Consider the following 9,077-nt stretch of genomic DNA (forward strand, 5'->3'; position numbering starts at 1 on the left):
GGAGGTGCAAGGCCCAGGAAGCTTGTGCACTGCTAGCGGGAACGGGTACCAGCAATTTGGAAAACGGTTTGGCATTCCATAGGGAACCAAACACACGTAACCCCGAGACCCTGCAATTCCACTCCCAGGTAGACATGCAACAGAAACGTGTGCAGATGCACACCTAAAGGCACGTGCTCTCCGTAACAGCCCCAATCTGAAAATAAACCAAATATCCATCACCGTTAGAATGAGTAAACAAATCATGGTTTATTCACACAATGGAATAACACACAGCAGCGAGAACAAACAACTACCACTACACGCGACAACGATGAATCGCACAACCCTCACCCTGGATATAAGAGGATGTGGAGAGTATAACTGTACACTTCCACTCGAAAGGAAGTTCAAAAACAGGCCACGCTCACTGACAGTGTCAGAGCCAAGGAAAGGGCTACCTTTGGATGGGGCTTTGGCCAGAAAGAAAAACAAGAAGGGCTCTTAGGGAGCTGGCTGTTGTGTTCTGAGCTTGATGCTCTTGTACGGGTGTCTTACTTGGAGAAAATTCAACCAGCTGTGCAATTATTATGTGCATTTGAATTAAAAGCGTTTTAAAATTACCCCGGGCTAGGGGAGGATGCTGGCGGGAGAGGAGGAAGCAGGGAAGGCCCGGATTTTAAACCAGGTCGTCTCTGCTGCTCTGGGGCCTTCCCACCCGTCAGGCTGTCCCCAGTCAGCGACACTTGCCTGTGTGGCTCCAGCACGGCACCCATTTCCCCGGGGGTCTGTGGGCTCCCCGCAGGCAGGCGCGAGTCTACAGTGATGAGGCGCCAGAGCCTGGCCCAAAGCGGGTCGTGCTGAACTGACCGATGACCTCCTGCCTGCAGTGATCTGAAGGCAGCTCGGGAGCCAAGTACCCCAGCTCCCGGCCTCCTCCTTCCTGAGCCTTCCTCTGCAGGTGAGGGGCAGGGAGGAGGCCACCCACTGTGGTTGGGGCCTGGCCCTGGCAGCAGGAGAGGTCCTGGCCAAAGGGGACGGCAGTCCTGGTGACGAACTCCAGAAGGGTCAGGACGTGGCAGCCTGGAGGAGAAACAAACCCACCAGGCCAAGGGGCCGTGGGCACCGTCTCCACCTCTGAAGGGCAGCCCAGGGCTGCTGGGGTTGGGTGGGGGAGGGTAGAGGGGAAGGGGGGCACACCGGGGATCCCCGGGGTGAGGTTGGTCACTAACAAGCCCTCCAAGTCAGCTCTCTTATTAGTATTTCCAGAAAGGCAACCCCACCTCCACCACCAAACTCTGGCTGAATGTCAGACACACTCACCCACACCCACAGGAGAGCACACTGGAAGGGCAGGTGCTTGGCTTGTCACCTTCTTTGCCCAGCCTCCCCATGCTGAGTGATGACCCAGAAGTGTGTGCACAGCCATCCCAGCCCTCACCGGACGGGTGGGAGCTGTCCTCGCATGGGACAGACGGGAGTAGCTCAAGCTTCCAACTGCCTGGCATCCTGCGTGGCAGCCCAGCCCTGGGGACAGGGCAGGTCTCCCCCAGAGGGCAGGTCCCTCCACCGTGGGCTCAGCGTGCGCAGAAGCTACCAGCAGGCCCCAATCACAGCAGACGGGGTCTGAGGCCTCCCCTGCGGGGGCACCGGCTCTCATTGGCAAAAAGGGTCCCCCAGGCTCACGCCAGGTTTCTAGGCCTTCCGGAAGCATCTCCCTTGGGCCTGGGCACACAGACTCCAAGGAGCAGGCAACAGAGCACCAAACGGAGCCCAGACACCTGCTCTGAGAGGCGATGCCACTGCCACCAGGAAAGTAGCTCTGGACAATTCGTCACCCCGAAGGGGGCAAACACTGGTTTTGGGGGAGCAAAAAAAATCACAGATATTACAATGGTTTGTGGCCCCCAGAGGGCTCCAGTCCCTAAACAACTATAGAGTGAATCTGTGGTATGAAAATTTCATGTGGCAGTAGCAGGGTAGGGACTAGGGGAAAAAGGATCCAAAAAGAGTCCTTGGGGGCAGGGGTGATCATGAGAAAAAGGGTAAAAAACAAGGCTCAGGAGTCACCGTCCCCTCTGGCCCTCACTGTTCTCACTCGGAACACAGGGGGGGCAACGGAGCCCACCTCACGGGGCACAGCAAGGTTTAGAGGAGGTTTTGTCTAGAAAGCTTCCAGGGCAGTGCCTGCCGAGCACAGCCCCCTCCAGCCGGGGCTACAGGCAGGGACCCAGCATCTGTGCTGCTCTGTGCTTTGGGAAGAGGACGCCCCATACACGGGGGACGTAGAGGAGGGTTTGCTTTTTCACCGTATTTGACTAAGAACCTGTGTCGGGTGCACTTGTCGCTGGGGGGTTGGGACCAAGTGAGGCCCAGTCCTCAGCAGAGCTGCTCCCGGCTATGGGGGCCCCAGACCTGTGACAATTCATGCATTCTTTAGGCACTGGCTTCCTTTAATTTTGGCATCCTTCTAACGAAGCACTTTATAAATATTAACTCATTTAATCGGCACAACAACCCTACAAGGAAGATACTATTATTAGCTGCATTCCACTGGAGGGAAACTGAGGCAGGAGTGGTCGAATTGCTTGCCCAGGTTACACACGAATCAAGAGCGGGGCTGGAATTCGAACTCGGGCCACCTGGTCGCACAATTGGTGCTCCTGACTGCTTCTCTTTACGTCCTCAAAACCAGGACCGGCTCACCTCAGGGTTGGGGGGTCGAGGGCAGAGACTTCGACAAGCGGTCAGGAGGGCCCCCGCCGCCCTCAACGCCGAGCCACGCTCCTCGGCAGCTTTGCCAGCCGACCCGGCCCTCGCCTGCCTCTGGCCTCGTCGCCTGGTGCCCTTTCTGTGCCGGCGTCCTGCGCCCCAGCCTCCCCGGACTTCTTCCCGCTCCTGAGGCCACCCCACCTCCGGCACCACCACGTTCTGCCCAGAACACTGACCCCCTTTCCTATCTCTTAGCAAACTGCCTCGCAAAACTCCCTCAAGACTCTGAGGCCTCGCCACCTCTCAGACCCTTCCCCACCTGCCACGGCATGAACTGGGTGCTCTCTGTGCACCCCACGATCGCAGCCTTCCACGTCTGGGAGTGGGGGGCTGGGCAGGCCTCCTGGGGAGCTGGGGCTTCTCTGGAGCAGGGGCAGCCCCGCTCCAGTCGTCACCGGCGCCTCGCCCTCCCCTGGCCCAGGAGCCGTCCCAGGCTCCCTGCAGCTGCCAGCAAGCAGCAGGCAGCTCCGAGGAGGAGAGTTAGAAAGCCCTGCCGTCCCCCCTTCTGCATTCTAGCCGGTTATCGAGGGGGGGGCACCCCAGGACCTGCTGTTCGGCCCCTCCCTGGATTTACCGTCCCTCACTTTCGCTTTAATGTGATATGTGGCACGGGCTTAGGGGCTTACGTGAAACAAGGTGAGGACACACGGCCACCCGAACTCCTATCCCCCTGCCCCCCTGGATCTGCTGCTAGAAAGCTGGGAGTAAGGTTACCTCCAATAAAAGGTCCAGAAGTCCCCTCCAGCTTCATGTGGTGTTTGCTACCCTTGGTTTCCTCTTGCCCCAATTTTCTCACTTATTTTTAATCTTGTTATACGGCATCGATCTTTGTAAACCACTTCAGGTCCTTTCTGAACCAAACGGAGAGCAGGAAGGAGCCGAGCCAGGGAAGAGGCAGACAAATGGATTCATGCCGGGAGCGGTCTATGCTGGAGAAGGGACAACCTGAGCCGAACGAGAAGGCGACAAGGAGACACGAAGTCCGAAGGCACCCACCATCATCTTCTCCCCACAGGGACAGACAGCCAGACAGACGGACAGCCAGTCACCGCCAAGGAAGAATGGTGGGCTCCCAAGGCCCAGCCGGACGGTCTGCTCCCCGACATACCCAAACTTCTTCACCCTTTCTCCCTTTGCACCCCTCAGGAACGCCCTCCCCAAATGCCCCTCAACACACCCATACTTCACGACCCAGCTCCCGCCCCCTAGACTTCCCACACCCCTGGTGCCCCGAGAACTGATGCATCCAGGCAGTGACCCCCACTGCATCCAGACGTCCCTTCCACTCTTCAAACGTTTCTCAGATGGGCTCACGTCACTTATCCGTCCAGAAAGCGCCTGATGTCTTCCAGATTCAGTAAAAGCTTCCTGAGGGCACGTTGCTGGGGGCTGGGGCATCCCGGGGCTGCGGGGGGAGCTGGGGACAGAATCTGCCAGCCTGGGCCACAGGCAGAAGCCCACCAGGGACGCCTCCTGAGGGAGGGGAGGTTGGAAAACCAGGCGCTGCCCTTGAGCCTGAAATTCTGCCCTTTCATGGCAGAGAGGCCAAGAGGGCAACGAAGGGAAGTGAACCTGGAGCCGGTGACTTTCTGGGCTCCAGACACGACTTCCAGGGATGAAGCAGGAGCCATTCCTGCAAGACGGAAGCCGGGAAGTGGAGGAGGCCCCAGATTTATGCCCTGTTAATAAAAACCACCTGGGATGTCTGCTTTCTTCTCAGAAAGGAAACATTTCATTAACATTTGGAAGCTTTTCTCCAAGAAAACGAGTGCTGCAGGGTTGTTTCTGTGGTGGGGAGGCTGGCAGCACAGCCAGAGGGAAACGATGGGACACAGAGGGGCAGGGGTTGGGGCGCAGGGAGGGCCCCAGTCTCCAGGCCCTGCAGGGAGAGCCTCCTGCTCCCAAGCCCAGCCGGGGAAGTCGGGGGGTGGCAGCCGCTGTGTGCCCCCCGTCCTCCCCAGCCCACGCTGCCCTTCCAGGTCTCAGGGTCTCACCCGAGCCACAGGCCCACGGCCGGTGGCACCATGGGTAACTGACAGTCTGCCTCTCCGAGGATGGAGACGCCCAGGTCCTCGCCCAGCACGGCACCAGGCACCTTTGATGCAGCCACTGTCTCTACCCACTGGGCCCAGCGCTGTCCCCCACCCGCAGCCCGCCCTCCAAACTGGGCCTTCCACAGCCCTAGAGACCACCCAGCCGGCCCCTCACCAGCTGGCTGGGTGCCCTCGTCCAGGCTGGGCCAATCAGTCTCTCTCTGGACACTGGCCCTGGGGAGCCCCACTGCAAGGCCCTGTGGACTCGAGCCGAAGCCACCATTTGAGGGCAGCCATCCTGACAACCCAGAGAGAGGCGGCCTGCAGGGAGAGGAGAGCGGGACCGCTGCCCCGGGGGGGGCCGGGAAAATGAACCTGCAGCCCAGAGGGAGGCAGACACGACGGGGAGCAGGGGCCGCCGGCAAATGTTCACTGCACAAGTTCCCTGCTCCCTACTCCGAACTCCCCTTTCACTTAACCTAACTGGAGAAGGTTTCTGCTCCCTGCAATAAAAGAACCCCAAAGACACAGGCTCGGCGACCTTCCCGCCCCCCACCGCAGGCCAGCCCTGAGCGTCCAGCCATGCACGCTACTCAGTTTATAAAAGGTGAGGGGGGGGGCGTCAGGGTGGCGCGTCCTGGCCTGGCCAGCAGCGGGGGGCATGGGGAGAGCCAGGGTGGGAAGGCAAGACACAGCCAGCTGGAGGAGGGGGGTAGTTAAAAGCCAGATAAATAACTGTTTTCTAAGCCTATGCAAAGGCTGAGGTTCCCCAAGAACCACTGGGCATGGAACCAGGAGGATCGAAAAAGAGGCTGCCCTCCTGTGGGCATGCAAGCGGGGGGCAGGGGGTGGGCGGCACAGATGGCACCCAGAGGGCAGGCTCAACCTCGAGGGGGAGGGGAGACCGGGAGGGAACCATCTCCCGCCATCATCCGTAAGGCTGCTCGGGGCTTGGAGCAGCCAAGCAGAGGGAGGGACAACTGGGACCGTGGGGGTGATGGCTTCCCCATCGCTGAGGGGGGTCGGGCCAGGGCAGAGGGAGCAACCAAGGAAAGAAACCACAGTGAGGCAGAGGCCAGCAAGGCCCGGGGCAGGCCTAACAGGCAAGGTTGCCTGAAGATGGAGAAATGGCCTGGGGAGGAGATGAGCCTCCTGTCACCCAAGGTGTGCAAATGGAGACTGGAGGGCCATTCCATGCAGCAGCAATGACAAACACAGGGCATTTGTTCTGTGCCAGGGACGGTCCACACACTACACACACATTCACACACTCAATTCTCGACAACTCTGACACATGATAACATTAGAGTCCCGATTTTTATAGTTCCAAAATTAAGGCAGAGAGATGGGTAGAGACTTGTCCAAGATCACCCAATGGGCAGGTGACGGAGCTGGTAGGCAACTCTGCGTGCTGAGGAACCTCCCAGGACCTCACCAGGGTCTCCTGCCTGCAGAGCTCCATCTCCCTCCCCCCCCCTGCACCCCAACATCTACAAACGCCAATGCATCCCATGCTCATGAGTGCCTACTGTATACAGCGGGATGAGTGAGCGGCCCCTCCTGGGAAAGAAGGAGGAACAGAAGGAGGCTTTCCCTTAACAGGACATCCCTTGTCACCCATCATAAACCCCAAGTCCCAGTCACCCTAAATCTTTTGCTGCTCCTCCTGCCTTCTTTTCTGACCCCAAGACTTTTCTGTGCTCTCTTCCCTGTCGGAAGCTTCTGCCCACTTCCTGGCAAACTCCTGGCTCCCCTCATCCTCCCTTCTGTGGGCTCCCACCTCCCTCATCACTTCACTCAGCAGGTGCTGCTGAGCTGGGCTCCGAGGGGCAGGGAGGCTCCTGTCCCGTGTACCTGCAGAGACCAGGTGACCGCAGGGGCCAGGTGACTGAAGCCGGATGAATGAAGGGCTCATTGTTTACATTTACAACCGGTGAGGGGGAGGGGTCAGGGGCCTGCGAGGTGGGGCACCCCACGTGGTGCTCCCTGTACCTCCTTCTCTGTCCTCAGCTCTAGGCCACCGCCCCCTCCCCAAGGCATCTCACAAAGACCCCCACTGCTCACCCAGAAGGGAAGCTGGGGAACGTGTTGCTGGGTATGTGATGCCCCCCACAAGGTGCCTCCTCTGCCGGTCCTTCCCGGGGTGGGGCCGGGGCCTGCGTGTCACTGCCCAGTGGGCCCCCGCCAGGCCCAGGCCCCGCCTGAAGGGCCCAAACAGCCGGGGCGGGCCCGGGAGGCCAGCGAAGCATCCCCGGCGGCCGCGGCCCCTCCCTGCGGGGAGGGGAGAAAATCTGCTGCCTCACCAGCCACCCGCGCCAGCTTGGGGGGGCACCCCCTCCGCCACGCACTTCAACCAAGTTTTGCAAAAGGGCATCTGCCAGGCGACCCCAGCCGGCGGGGCGAGGGCTCCGGGTTCTCCCGGAGCTCGGGTCTGGGGTGGGTGGGGGGGACTGTACGGCCGCGCCCACCAGCCTGTGCACCCCGTTCCCCGGGCCTGCGCGCCCCAAGAGCCCCGCGGCGCGTCCAGCCGCCTGGCGCTGCCCTTGGGAGGGGGACGGGCGGGTCCCCAGCAGATGGGCGAACCCCAGCCTGTCGGCGGGGGCAACGACGGTGCTGGCGACGCCTTCACCAAGGGGACCTGCAGGCCGGGGACGGCCCCCCGATTCCCGACTGGGCAGGAGGGGTGCATCCCAGGGCCGGCCCCGGCTCACGCCCACCCGCAGCCTCCCACCTCCGCGCGTCTCCCCACGCGGCGACAACGCCTCCCCGCCGCCCTCCCTCCTTTGTTGCCCGGGAGAGCCCCCTCCTCCGGGGGGCCCCGGCCGCTCCTACCTGCGCCCCTCCGGCATCCGGCTCGGCGGCGGGAGGCCCTGCACCCCAGCCGCCCGCTCCGCTCCGGCCCCGGCGCCGAGGGGGCGAGGATGCTGCGGCCCCTCCCCGCGCGGCGCTGCCCACCGGGCTGCAGCCGCCTCCGGGCCCGGGGGCTCGCGCTCCGCCCCGGGGCTCGCGCCCTGTCTGCCGGCCCGGCGGCCGCGGGGAAGCGGGAGGCGCCCACCGAGGCGGCCCGGGCGGCCGAGCGGGGCTGAGCGGGCGCGGAGCGAGCGGCTCGGCGCCGGGAGGGAACAAAAGGGGCTGGCGCTGGGGCGGGCGCCGGAGGGCGGGGCCAGGGCGGCGGGGGGCGGGCGCGCGCTCGCGGCGGCCTTACGTTTCTCGGGCCGCGGCGCCGCGCGGAAGGCGGGCGGGCGTGCGGAAAACGCAGCAGGCTCCCGCTCCCGGTCCCCAGCCGTCATTTGTGGGGCGCCCTGGGCACAATAGGTGCCTCATTACCGTTTGATGGAACATTATCCTTCAGCCATGCGCTGCCCACAAGGATGTTGCAGATCCCTGAGACAGACAGAAGCTGGGGAAGGTGGTGGGGGATGAGGAGGGATGTTACCTGGAATTTCCAGGAAGGCTTCACGGAGGTGACGTTTAGGCTTAGGCTGGGCAGGAAGGGATGAGGAGGGGTAGCTGAGGTGAGAACTCCAGGGCTTCCTGGGGCTTTCCGGAGCCCTGGCATGGGTCTCCTGGTGATTTTCTCCCAAGGCATCTGAATAAAGTGGCACCCGAGATGCAGATGAACCCTGCACCCTCCTCGCCTGGGACCGCCCTTGGGTGGGAAGGCATAGGCTCTAAGTGATAGCCCAGGGACCAAAACGTAACCAATATCCCAACATCCTACTCTCAGACTCTGGGCCACCTCTAGTGGCTTTGCTTGCCCTGACCCCCTCTGAAAAGCTAACTTATGTGCCTTTGTCCTTGTTGGCCCTTCTACTGGTAATGCTCTTCCCCTTTTCTCCATTTGACAAAATGTACTTCCTCTTCAAAGTCCCGCTCAAATTTACCTTGATTTCCCTTGAGTAGGGGGATGTTGAAATGTTGGAAGAAGCATGTCTGTATAGTGAGACTGTGGGTTTGTACATATCCCCTAAGATTCCCACTACAGTGCCTGGCAAAGGATAAGCTAACATGATATTTGATGAATGAAGGAACTTGCCAAGTTGCCACCACCACCTCAAGCCTTGGTCTCCACAATCTTTGAGAAGTTGTTTAACCCGTTGGCCTCAGTTTCCCCATCTGTAAATCGGGGGCGGGTAGCGTTTCAAAAAGGCCAGCAACTGCGTGATGATATAATGATGGAGCATCTCCTTAGCACCAGGCCCTGGGCCAGCCCTCGAGGAGTTCCCCAGCTTGGGGGGTGCAGGAGAGCTGGAGACCCAAAGGGGAAGAAAGCGCAGAGTGAGCCCAGAGTAG

At 61.1% G+C, this 9,077-nt stretch overlaps 1 protein-coding gene across 3 annotated transcripts in view; it reads right to left on the minus strand.

Annotated features, from left to right (window-relative positions):
- Window positions 1–7,897, minus strand: part of CLIP2 (CAP-Gly domain containing linker protein 2) — a 75,286-nt gene extending 67,389 nt beyond the window's left edge. For 2 of the 3 annotated variants that reach the window (XM_037814457.1, XM_037814455.1), the window contains exon 1: window positions 7,617–7,897. The gene's annotated coding sequence lies outside the window, so the exon portion shown is untranslated. Of the gene's footprint in view, window positions 1–3,465; window positions 3,610–7,616 lie in introns of those variants that run through there. The other variant, XM_037814456.1, reaches the window with a different exon arrangement.
- Window positions 7,898–9,077: the final 1,180 nt, after the last annotated feature.

This window comes from Choloepus didactylus, chromosome 21 (genome assembly GCF_015220235.1).
Source record: "Choloepus didactylus isolate mChoDid1 chromosome 21, mChoDid1.pri, whole genome shotgun sequence".
In the NCBI taxonomy this organism is placed as follows: Eukaryota; Metazoa; Chordata; class Mammalia; order Pilosa; family Megalonychidae; genus Choloepus; species Choloepus didactylus.